The sequence below is a fragment of the Danio rerio genome, chromosome 15 (assembly GCF_052040795.2).
Source record: "Danio rerio strain M-AB ecotype USA chromosome 15, GRCz13ab, whole genome shotgun sequence".
NCBI classification, from domain to species: Eukaryota; Metazoa; Chordata; class Actinopteri; order Cypriniformes; family Danionidae; genus Danio; species Danio rerio.
The window spans coordinates 43,570,688-43,584,312 of NC_141035.1; the positions used below are offsets into that span (position 1 = coordinate 43,570,688).

General features: G+C 34.1%; 1 protein-coding gene across 7 annotated transcripts in view; it reads left to right on the plus strand.

The window, feature by feature from the left end:
- The window catches only part of fat3a (FAT atypical cadherin 3a), a 330,154-nt gene that overhangs the window by 70,711 nt on the left and 245,818 nt on the right, over window positions 1-13,625 (plus strand). For all 7 annotated transcript variants that reach the window (XR_015508748.1, XM_087283200.1, XM_087283201.1 and 4 more), the window contains exon 2: window positions 352-489. The gene's annotated coding sequence lies outside the window, so the exon portion shown is untranslated. The remainder of the gene's footprint in view (window positions 1-351; window positions 490-13,625) is intronic.

Sequence of the window (13,625 nt, forward strand, 5' to 3'; positions counted from 1 at the left end):
ATAATGCGGTGTGATCAATCAACTGATATGAACCTGTGTGTGTGTGTGTTCTGTTTTCCTCCTTGGCATCAAAGGGAGAGCATTGATTTCCCATCATGCATTATTCACAAAAATGCAAATCGGCTAAAACCAAAAAGAACCACCCCAAAGCTTTTTTTTTAATTAAATATGCAAGAATCCCTAGGCGGAATTACCATGGAAACCACGATTACATCACAATCTCAGAGTTCCCGCAGAGTGATATTGGCATTGTATAGTGTGCACTAATAAATATGTTATTGCAGGCTTCTGCATTATTATATATGTTTATATACAGTATATGCACTAATATTAAAATCTCTGTCTCCTCAGATACCTTCCGATGTGCTCCACCCCCAGCGGGCGTCGCGTGTGATTGGCCGACTTCACAGCCTTGGGAATCAATTGATCCATTTTTAATGAGCCGAACTGAGCAAGAGGGCAGCGAATTTCTTCTGGCCGCCTTGAGGGGTGAGAAAGAATAACAGATGAGCTTGTTTTATGAAAAAAAAAAAAAAAGCATTCGGATATGTTTGTGCCGCATTATACTTCAACCATAAGGGTAGTTACATAAATCCAACTACTGCAGACTTCCCAGGAGACTAATGTGAGGCTGTTAACCTGAGTTTCACCTCATATTTTAGTGTACGTTTTTCATTGTTTGCTTAGACTGCTTTGGAAATCAGTTCTTGTAGTAGTTGTTACCCTCATTAGATTCTACAGACTTTCTTTCCAAATTAGATTGAAAAAGCTATAAAAAATAAATGGAATTAATAAAAAATATATATAATTTCTGAATAATTTTATGTATGGTTTTACTTAATGTCAATATTTATTTTTTTACACAAAATTTCAAAAACAATTTTATACAGTATATTAAATAATAATAATCACATAATTTGTCACATTAACAAATGTTTTTAGTTGTTCCAGTTGAAAATAAAATATATTACATAATAAGATTTGAATAAACAAAACCTAATGATTATTATTATACACAACAATAAATCATATTTATATTTATTTATTTATTTATTTATTTAATTATTTATTTATTTATTTGTGTTATTTTAGAATTATTTATTTATTCATTATGCATTAATTAATTTATTTCTGTGAAGCTAAAAATATAATAATGGCAGTAATAATTAATGGCATTAATATAATGCTGGAATCATAGTATCAATAATGTTATTATCATGTTTTTGCTGTTAACATTTTTGTGCCATTTTATTTCATTGTATTATTATTAGTAGGATCATTTTGTTATTATTGTTATTGTTATAATTACTATTATTATTATTAATGTTATTATTATTATTATTATTTATTACTATTACTACTATTATTATTACTAGGATTATTATTATTATTATTATTATTATTATTATTATATAAATTAATGTTTTTTATTATTGTTCTTATTTTATTATTGTTGTTATTATTGTAATTATTATTATTATTATTATTATTGTTATTACCATTATTTTTAAAAATTATTATTATTAGTTATAATAATAATAATAATAATAATTATTATTATTATTATTATTATTATTACTTGTATTATTGTCATTATTATTATCATTATTTATTATTATTATTATTATTATTATTATTATTATTATTATTATTATTATTATTATTATTCAATAATCATGTGACACTGAAGACTAACGTGGAGTAATGATCCTAAATTAGGAGTAATGGTGCTCAAAATTCAACTTTGCATCGCAGGAATAAGTTACTTTTCAAAACATTTTATAATTTAACTATTATTTTTAAGTTGTAAACTACTTTGACTGTTTTAAGTAAACCCAGTCTTTGTGAGAATAAGTAATAAGACTTAAAATATATAAATTTAGCGTAATTATTGTAAATAGTAGACCAGCGCAGTGAGAATCCTGAATCTACAAATGTACATATGTGATTTTGCCTAGCTTAAACGTACCTCAGAGATCCGTAATGACCAAACACATGTTCTTATAATCATACATAAATGCTTTTTGATTGTAAATGTCTGCTGTTATTTGCTAAAAACGTACTTGAAACCGCTTTTGAATACAAAGTTAGTAAAGGTTATGCTCCTCTTTTAGCGTTTGACAGCGTAGGTCAATGTTAACAGCATGCTTTTGTCACCTGTGTTTATTCAGATGCACTGTTTACTCGTTTACAGGCTAACCATTTCCAAAAGCACGTTGTTAGAAGTCTGTAAACGTAGCCTAGGCAAAGGTGATGCTAAAACTAGTTCTGCCAGCTTTTATCTCTTACAAATGTGCATCCAAACTTGTGTACAACACGTATCTGGTTGATTTTGAGTGAAAATGACAGGCTGTGGTGTAATGTCAGACACATTTACTTAGCTACTTAGCATTAGCATCATCCGTATGGGGACTGTGTGGTTTGCGAGCTGCAGAGGAGTAAATTAGCGTTCAGGCTGGTGCTTTTTCTCCTGCTATCGGTTCATCTTTATCTCTCCCGAGTCACAAAACAGTTTATCAGTGCAGATCTGTGACTGTGTTTTTAGGTTGGAGAGCGAAGGCAATCTGACTGAAGAGCCTCTGTAGGGCTGAATGTGGGTTTTGAGCTGTGTTTATGTAGATGTCTGTGTGTGTTATAGTGAGTATAACTAAAGATGGACGAAGAAGAGTTGTAGTGTTTTGGTTAAAAAAATCAATAGAGATTCTCTTTCAGTGTGTGTGCGTGTGTGTGTGTGTGTGTGTGTGTGTGTGTGTGTTTGTATTTGTTCGTGTGTGTGTGTGTGTGTGTGTGTGTGTTTGCATTAGCATTTGAATGGTCTTGAGGTCATTGAGATGCAGTTGCTATTGACAGCCAGATGCTTAACATGACTGGTCACTGGAGTCTAGGTCACTGGTGTGTGTGTGTGTGTTGTATGTGCCACTGGTCTGACATGATCAGCGTGTGGAACTACAAATCTTTTGTATGAATAAATGATTTGACTGACATTTGTGTGAAATTTGACTTTTAGATTTTATATATTTACGGTGTGTATTATCCTCCGCTGTCTACAATATGGACCGACACGGTGGCTCCATGGTTAACACTGTCAACTCACAGCAAGAAGGTCACTGGTTCGAGTCCAGGCTGGGTTAATTGGCATTTCTGTGTGGAGTTTGCATGTTCTCCCTCTGGTTTCCCCCACAGTCTAAAGACATGCACTATAGGTGAATTGTATATTTATATATATGTGTATATGTATATGTATGTATATGTATATAAGGGGTGTCACGATTTTGATTTTTAATCGAAATCGATCGAAATTTATGCTTAATTTCGATTATCGAATCAAAAAATAGAATTGTTGATGCTGCCACGCCCCCATGTCACGTCAGCTTGGCTTGCCAAGCCGGAAAAAACAGGCTTGTTGAAGTGCTTGTTGAACTGCAGATACAGGAGACCCGTCGACAGAGCTTAAACCCTCTCCTCTTTCAATGAAGTCGCCGGTGTGTAAGCATTTTGGATTTCCAGTGAGTTATGTTGACAACGTTCGTGTTGTCGACAAAAAAAACACAGTTTTGCAAGCTCTGCTATGTACGTATTAGGGTTCGTCCGATAGACAACACCTGCATCGCAATCCTCTGCCCGCCCCCGTTGCAAATCCGCTCGCGAAAAGTACAAACTCAGGCCCTGTTTACACTGTCTTTGTTTTTAAATGGCATTTTAGAACGACAACGATTTGACATCCACAGTGGTGTGTAGCATTTCAGAGCAGCCCTCCTTCCTCTCTACCTCTGACACACACAGACACAGACGCACACACACAGCCATGGGCTTGAGACAGCGGGTTCAGGCAGTCAGAGGATCAGTAGACTGCTTCAATCTTTCACTCACTTGTACTTACACCTGTACGAACACCTCAGTTGGCTTGGTACTGATACTGTTGGCTGGTTCCTGTTGGTTGTGCGTCTTTTTTACCGACGCCATTATAACAACACAGATCACTGCCTATTCACGAGTCTCGCAGAAAAAAAGTGATTGACAGGTGGTAATTATGTGTGTAACTTGCCTTTATTCATTTACTGTATGATTTGTTTATGGGTAAAACAAAGACCATGAAGGTCAGGTAGTTTAAACGGTAGGCTACAAATAATTAATTGGTCATTAATTAATTAATTATTCATAATCAAAAATCGAATCTAATCGTGCCTTTAGAATCGAAAATGTAATCGAATCGAGGATTTGGAGGATCGTGACACCCTTAATGTATATGTATATGTTTGTGTGTGTGTGTGTGTGTGTGTGTGTGTATGTGTGTGTGTGTGAATGAGAGTGTAGGGTTGTTTCCCAGTACTGGGTTGCTGCTGGAAGGGCGTCCGCTGTTTAAAACTTATGCTGGAATAGTTGGCGGTTCATTCCGCTGTGGCGACCCCTTACAAATAAAGGGACTAAGCTGAAAGAAAATGATCGAATGAATGAAAGTCTACAATACATCTGGATCTTCATTTTAAATGCATTTTACCATAGTAATTATTATTTGATTCTTGCTCACTATATATATATATATATATATATATATATATATATATATATATATCCATATATTTAATAAATGCTGTTATTTATAATGAATAAAGTGTTTTTAGTATATTTTTGATGTAAAAATAAATATTAAATTATGTAAAACTGTTATTTTAGTATTTATAGTGTTATTGAATGTGTGACAGGGTGAAGAGGGAAACCAAATAAGACACATACAGTGGAAAGAGAGAGAGGGAGGGAGGGAGTTATGAGGCGTTATTAAATCTTTAATAATCATTATTATTGTGCTGTGAGCCTCAGATTTTCTGGCCAGGGGATTTGAGCCGTTGGCAATAACAGTGCTGTGTGTGTGTGTTTGAGTGTCAGGAAGACTGAGATAAGTGTGTGTCGTGATTTAAGATGCCTCTGCCATTTCAGACTGTCGCCTCTAAAGATTTATTGCTAATTAGGTTAGAGAGCACTTGACCTGTCAGGTGTGTGCGCATGTGTGTGTGCGCACTTTTGTGATTGGATTGGTTTTCTGTGTTCATGTGGCATTCGACATTCTCTCATCACACTACATGACACACACATACACACACACACACACACACACACACACACACACACACACATACATACATAAGGATGTCTCTTTGACATTTTAGGAATGGTAGCGAAGAACAAAATGAACATTGAAGTTCCAAATGCTACCAAACCATGTTTTTAGAAATTCACCATGGTAAAACTAGGTGTAATGGAGTACACTCTAAAAATCTGTTGTTTCAACCTAACTTCGTCGAATATAGACAAACTATATAAACTAATAACTATTATACAATTAGGCTGCACCGTGGTGCAGTGGGGAGCACGTTCGTCTCACTGCAAGAAGGTCGCTGGTTCGAGCCTCGGCTGGGTCACTTGGCATTTCTGTGTGGAGTTTGCATGTTCTCCCCGTGTTGGCATGGGTTTCCTCCTCCACAATCCAAAGACATGCGCTATAGGTGAATTGAATAAACTAAATTGGCCGTATGAGTGTGTGGATGAGTGTGTATGGATGTTTCCCACTGCTGGGTTAATGTGGAAGGACATCAGCTGTGTAAAACATGTGCTGGAATAATAATAGGATTAATAAAAGGACTAAGCCGAAAATAAAATAAATGAATGAAGTTTAGTTGGGTTAAGATGCTTTCTATTGCTTAAGTTTGAAAGAAGATGAGAAATGTCACCTTTTATATCTGCTTATAAGTTGTTGTATACATTTTTATTAATGCTAACACAAATAATTGTGTTTAATTTTGTTAGTTAACAGTAATAAACCCTGACTGAAGTTATAGTAAATGTGCTGTATTCCTTGGGACTATAACCAGTAATCAACAACTTCTGACCCATACAGAAAAGACACACGGTAACGTTATATTTAATTAGAAAATGAAAAATCACGTTAACTCTAGTAAAAGAAAGACAAACATGGACTGGCAGGACCAGCCGTCTCAGGTCTCTGTGCATGTGTGTGTGTTGAATAAAGCTCATAATTATGTTTCTAAATTTACATCAGTAATAACACAGAACTCAAAGCAGCTTCGGGCTGGAACGCAGCCGGCCGCGAGCCTGACCACAACACACACACACACACACACATACAGAGAGAGAGATATATAGAGAGAGAGAGAGAGAGAGAGAGAGAGAGAGTTATATTGTCTTCTTTTTCTCCAGAGGGAGTTCCAATATCTTGCTTTTTCTTTGTCTTTCTCGTCTCTCACTATATCAAACCTGATCATTTTTCCTAGTCCGCCTCCTCATTCTTCATTTTTCCTTCCTATCTCTCTCTCTCTCTCTCTCTCTCTCACACACACACACACACACACACACACACACATACAGTTTCAGTTGCTTATAGTGTGGCTTCTTTTCATTTGCCTGCAAGGTGTCAACGGTTGCATGACTCCATAAATAAAAGATTCATCACTCAGAAGTGAACAGACCAACAGTTTCTCTCTCTTTCTGCCCCCCCCCTCTCTCTTATACTCTCTCTCTTTGAGCCTTATGGTTTGCCAGCTCTCGCATTAGAAGAACATTGACCTGCATGTGTGTTTGCAAACAGTTAAGATGCACTGGTCTCAATTGGGCGATTGCAACTGATGATTTTTTTTAAAAGCAGGTTGATTAATTACGATACATATTTTAGATCTAATTTTTCCTCATCAGATTGTTTAATTTTAAAATACTATTAAAATATTATAATAAAAAAAATAGAAAAGTATAGTAAATTATTTGTAACTTTCTCGTTTTTTATGTATTTGAATTTGCTTGGCATTGTTTCATTAATTGTTGTTGTAAGGAGACCTTGGGTGTCATTTATAAATAAAATTAATTATTCATTCATTTTCTTGTCGGCTTAGTCCCTTTATTAATCCAGGGTCACCACAGCAGAATGAACCGCCAACTTATCCAGCCTCAACCCATCTCTGGGAAACACACACACACACACACACACACACACACACACACACACACACACACACACACACACACACTATGGACAATTTAGCCTACCCAATTTACCTATAGAAAATGTCTTTGGACTGTGGGGGAAACCGGAGCACCCGGAGGAAACCCACGGGAATGCAGGGAGAACATGCTCGAACCTGCGACCCAGCGACCTTCTTGCTGTAAGGTGACAGCACTACCTACTACGCCACTGCCTCACCTAAAATAAATTATTATTATTATTATTATTATTATTGTTATTATTATTATTATTATTATTATTATTATTATTATTATTATTATTAAAACATTATAGTTTGACTTTTGGCTTGTAGATGCTATGTAAAACCTGTACAAAACAGTAGCTACTCTGAACAAAACTGCAAATTCACTCTTTGCCTGTAGATGGCGCTTATTGAACTGCATGAATAGCAGCATTTCCCTTAAGTGTATCTGTCTGGGTACTGCAAGACGGGGGCGTAAGATGAAAGGGTATAACTTGTAGTAAGTCAGAGGAGTAGCTCGATGTTATCATCATCCCATTAACCCAACGAAATTTTATTGGCAAGATGGCGGAAATACTTAACATAGAACATTTTCATCAAACGTTTTCATGAGTTTTGTTTAAATTTATCCACAACCAAGTCATTTGATGTATTATTATATTCATCCATTTAGCAACTTATGCAACTCCACTCGTTGACTTCTTCATCTGTTTTGTCATGACCAAGTGTCCCACAAGCCTGCTTTTGAGTGAAGGTCTCGGCCGTTAGATCGCCCCCCTGGGGGCTGGCTGCAATACAAGTCATAAAGCCCGCCTCCACCGTGTTAATGAAGGAGACTTGAGCCCAAATAAAAAAATTAACTACACTTGCAATAAAATGTCCCGAAAGATGGTTTTGGTCAATTAAGGCACTGGTTATCATGCTGATATAGGTGCAGATCTTTATTTTTGGAAACGGTTTGTTTTTAACAGTAGTTTAATGACTCTGTCTGCTGTATCTACTCGACTCTAGTCAATCGAGCCAGATGCGGCGGCCTGCAGCGAGCTGATGCTGCCGCATCCGAGCCGAAATCGGCCCGCCAGTAATGTGCTCTGCGGACCGGAGCTGGAGCAATTTATTCTTCATTATATAAAACCTCACCTTTGTTAATGTAATTACTACCATTTGTATTGATATAACAGCAAACGCAGGCTACTATTTCAAACGCAAAGTGTAGGCACTGGTTACAGGTTACGTCTCTAAGGTATTTCAAATTAAGCCCCTAAGGCACCTTCATGTTACGCCCCTGTCTTGCAGTCCGCAGACAAACTCCATTCGTTTTCTTGGCTATCTGTGCTGATATTTAAAGAGATAGTTCATCCAAAAATGAAAATTCATTAATTACTTGCCGTTCCGAACCCGTAAGATATTCTTTTGTCTTTGGAACACAAATAACTATATTTAAAATATACAATATATTACAATCTATTATTCACAATACATATGATATATTATGACCGCCATAAGTTTCACAGCCCAGAATGATACCAAGAACATTGCCAAAACAGACATTAGGGCTTTAGTTGTAATATTACAAAGATAATATATTTGTGCACAAAATAAACCAAAAATAATTACAGTACGTTATGAAATGTCATTAAAGCTTAAAGCTATAACACAGATGAGTTTTACATTACGATGATTAAACAGGGTGCCCATGAAGTCTTATGCTGCGTTCACACCAGACGTAGATGAAGCGTCAAGCACGAGTGATTTACATGTTCAGTCAATGCAAAGATGCAAATAGACATCCTGAGGTGCGATTCGAGCGCATGCTTTGATTCACACAAATGAAGCAGCTAAAATTGAGTGTTTTGCATGTTTGATGCATTTATTGTGTAAATTGCACGATTCGCCCTGCTCATAATGCGAATCTGTGTCTATTTTGAAGCGAATTTGATGTGCGAATAAAGCGAGTAAACTCAAAATGTTCATGACTCTATTTACCAGCAATATATATATATATATATATATATATATATATATATATATATATATATATATATATATATATATATATATATATATATATATATAGCATTAGAATCTTAAAATGTCTAAAATTTCAAAAACGTTTTGACTTTTTTTTTTTTTAACAGAATTCACAGAAATATTATCTTAAATCATTTTAAATATGTCTTAATTTTCCTTTGTCCATGTAAAGTAACCAATCTGGCAAACACCAATCCAGTCACCAGCAGTACATCTCAAAGCTTTTAACAAAAGTGTAATTAATAACCTGTTTTTAGCAATATAGTTTTATCTTCCTTACAATAACATTTGATTTTAATGTTTTAACTGGTCCATTAGAAAAAGTTCTTAGCAGTGAACTCCTTTCGGGAGTCTAAAATTTCATTTATAATGGTCTAAAAAAACGTCTTAAAGTCCTAAATTTGACAACCTGCAGAAACCCTGATAAAGTGCTTTCACTAAGACCAAAAAATGTTGAATAAAGTCGGTGCTTTTATATTATTTTGTCCACAAATGAAATGAAATTGCTAAATCAGCCACTTTACAAACAATATATAAAATACTTCCTCATGAGATCAGGCTGAAATGTTGACAAATTTAGGACATTTACACAAATTCAGATACATGTACAGTTGAAGTCAGAATTATTAGCCCCCCTGAATTATTAGCGCCCCTGTTTGTTTTTTTCCCCCAATTTCTGTTTAATTGAGGGAAGATTGTTTCAGCACATTTCTAATCATAATAGTTTTAAAAACCTATTTCTAATAACTGATTTATTTTCTCTTTGTCATGATGACAGTAAATAATATTTTACTTGATATTTTTCAAGACACTTCTATACAGCTTAAAGTGACATTTAAAGGCTTACCTAGGTTAATTAGGTTAACTAGGCAGGTTAGGGTAATTAAGCAAGTTATTGTATAATGATGGCTTGTTTTGTCGATTATCGAAAAAAATATTAGCTTAAAGGGGCTATTAATATTTTCCCAAAATTGGTTTTTAAAAAATTAAAAACTGCTTTTATTCTAGCCGAAATAAAACAATCAAACAGACATACTGTGAACATTTCCTTGCTCTGTAAAACATCATTTGGGAAATATAAAAAAAAGAAAAAAAAATGAAAGGGGGGCTAATAATTCTGACTTCAACTGTATATGCGATCTCAAATTAAGTAACAGGGTAATATTTTAAAGTCAGGATGTTTCTGTAATTTGCATCCCCCTGTTGTTTTCCCATGCATATTTAGTCATTCTCATGTGTCTCCTGAGCTGCCAGTACAGTATTTTGTCTGTTTGTACATCTGTGCTGAGTCTCTGGCCTCTCTGTTTACATACTTTGTACTATAAAATGATTACACTGCAGTTTGAATGCAAATCCAGATCAGAAATCGGCTGAATTAAGCTTTTAAAAATGTCCCATAGTTTAGTAAAAAGCAGCCGATTCTGATTTCTGGCCAGTCGATCAGTGCATGGCTAGCACACATGTTGAAGAGTTTGACATTGACTGGCCGCAGCTGCTGTGTGTGTGTGTGTGTAAGAGCAGTAATAGTGGTCTCTGCTGCTCTCGTTTATTTTACACACAGTGCTCTACTGTTCTCCTCTGTTCTGGCGCTCTGCCCTCGCGGACGGGAACTCAACCGTCACACTCCTAATGCTCTCGAAACACTTCCACCGTGTGCGTTATTTAAAGAAACCCTCGCATTTTTGAAACCTTTGATGAATGCGCTCGGCGTGTGTTTTTCAGTGGGTTTTTACTGCCAGAGCTCAGCTTTTATTGGACGATGAGTGTAATAAATATATTGCTGCTTAGTTTCAGCTTAGCCGAGATGAAAAAGCCATTTTCAGTAAAGTGATGCATTTGAGTAGTAGACATGGAGACGTTCAGGGAGACGGTTACAAATATGCATTTTATAGTGGGTTTGTTTTTATTAATTTCACTTGCGCTCATCAATCATGCATTATAATGCACTGGAACAATTCCTACAGACAACAGTACATTTAGTCTCAACACAAATTAAGTTAACTTAATAGTTTTTACAAATTTAAGTAGACTGAACATAAAACAAATAAGTTGTCCTCAAAAAAATTAAGAATTGTGTTGTTTGAACTCACCTAAAATCATTGGTTGCAGCAAAAGTCGTTTTTTTTTTATTGTATGTGAATGTAAAAATTAAGATGAACGCAGTCCAAGAGACTCGAAGAAGCAGAATTTGTTGGTTTGCAGACGTGTTGGTTGTTCTGCAGTCAAACAGCGTCTTCAAGAAGTCCACGAGTCTGTAAAAGCCTACAGGAGTCTCTTACAGTGGCAAGAGTAGTCTGCAAGTTCATCACAAGTCTGATTTGAGAGAGAGTTGTCCTGTTTGTATTGTTTTTAGGAGGGGCAGTGTATAGGAAACAGGCATGTTTTACGGTCTTGAATACTTCCTGAGGTTTCACCTGCCCAGATCAGATTGAAATTATCACCCAAAAACAAAGGCACAGTTATTGGGAACCTGCTTTTTGGCTCAGCCCTACCTCAGGAAGACTATAGGTTTAATGTCTCTCACACATGGGCTGCTGTTTTATATAATATAATATAATATAAAATAATATAATATAATATAATATAATATAATATAATATAATATAATATAATATAATATAATATAATATAATATAATATAATATAATATAACCAAAGAATAAAACTTTTCAGTTTTTAAGCTAAATTGTCTGTAGTGTATAAGTGTTGGATGAGTGTGTATGGATGTTTCCCAGAGATGGGTTGTGGCTAGAAGGGCATCCGCTGCATAAAACATATACTGGATAAGTTGGCGGTTCATTCCTCTTTGGCGACCCCAGATTGACTAAGCCGAAAAGAAAATTAATGAAGGAATGAACAGAATATGCAGTATTTTGTATTCCTAAATACGTAATGATCCATAAAGGCTTTTGTTGTGCTCTTCTGATACGTTCCCTAAATGATACTTGTCATTCTATATGATACCTATAATTTGTATAGAATGCCTAGGAAAAAGTGTGCAAAATCTTTACAAAAAAATGATATTTCATACTTTGCCTAAAACCATCAGGTGCTCTATACATTTCCTAGGTGTAGAAAACTACAATACTGGGACTTCACGCATTTCTGGTAACATGTGTATATATATATGTATATATATATATATATATATATATATATATATATATATATATATATATATATATATATATATATATATATATATATATATATATATATATATATATATATATATATATATATATATATATTTATATTTATATATATATTTATATAAATTTATATATATATATATATATATATATATATATATATATATATATATATATATATATATATATATATATATATATATATATATATATATATATATATACCTGCCTAGTTAACGTAATTACCTAGTTAAGCCTTTAAATGTGTAGAAAAGCTGTATAGAAGTTTTTTTGAAAAATATCTAGTCAAATATTATTTATTGTCATCATGGCCAAGATTAAATAATTTAGTTTTTAGAAAATTAGATTTTTAAAAACTATTATGTTCAGAAATGTGTAGAAAAAAATCTTTACTCTGTTAAACAGAAATTGGGGACAAATTAAACAGGAGGGCTAATAATTCTGACTTCAACTGTATTGATAATACAGAGCTGAAGCTTGACTTCACACTATTAAATTGTGATCAAATCACAATATCAGTCTAAATTAATATTAGATATTGTCATCAAATCACACAATACTTGTTGGCTTTTATAAAGCAGCTTATGCAATTCTGGGTAAACGTGGATGTCTGTGAGGTACTGTTTTAAAATGCAGGTTTACCAGACAATAGCTTGAATGAGAAAATCAAATGTACGTATAAAAACACGATCTTTATCACAAAATTGTGTACAGCTCACAATTTTATTTGTCGTTTGTTCATTTTCTGTTCCAAATTTATTTTTTGATTTACATTTAACAAAACAGTAATTTTTTTTTATAACCAAGATCATTTTTGCTTACTATATAATCATCATATGAATTCATCATCTCAATTTAAATCACCAAAATAAATCAAATACACTAGATTTTGTCCATTTGTGACGACATCTTAATTCTTTTCCATTGTTCTCCATGCAAATATGCATTTGATGGACGTTTGACCACCCATTCCTAGAGAAGTAATTAGAATCCTTGTATTAATTTGATTAAATTAATTAAACTGTGCGCAACTTCAAATCTCAAGCTGCAATAAGCTCTGCCAATTAAGTAGTAAGCAATCAAATTATGCTGTTAGCGATCAAATTAAATATATAATACGCTGATTAATGAATTAAATTAGCCACATTTAATAGCATAAACTGTATTAATAATTTCTGAAACTAGTGCCCAAATGAAGGCTCACACGCAGAGGATATTAGTTAATAATCATGCAGCTGGAGCATACACTTGGTTTAATATCCGTAAGTTAGCAGTTTTCAATATTTTGTAGTTGATGTTTTATTTTTCTGTTTATTTATGCTTTTGAATTGCATTATGGGGCTTTGCTCTTTCGTCCAACAACTTTCAACCTCAAAAAAAGTTAAAAGAAGTGACTTTTATGAACATTTTTAATTGTTTAAGGTGATAT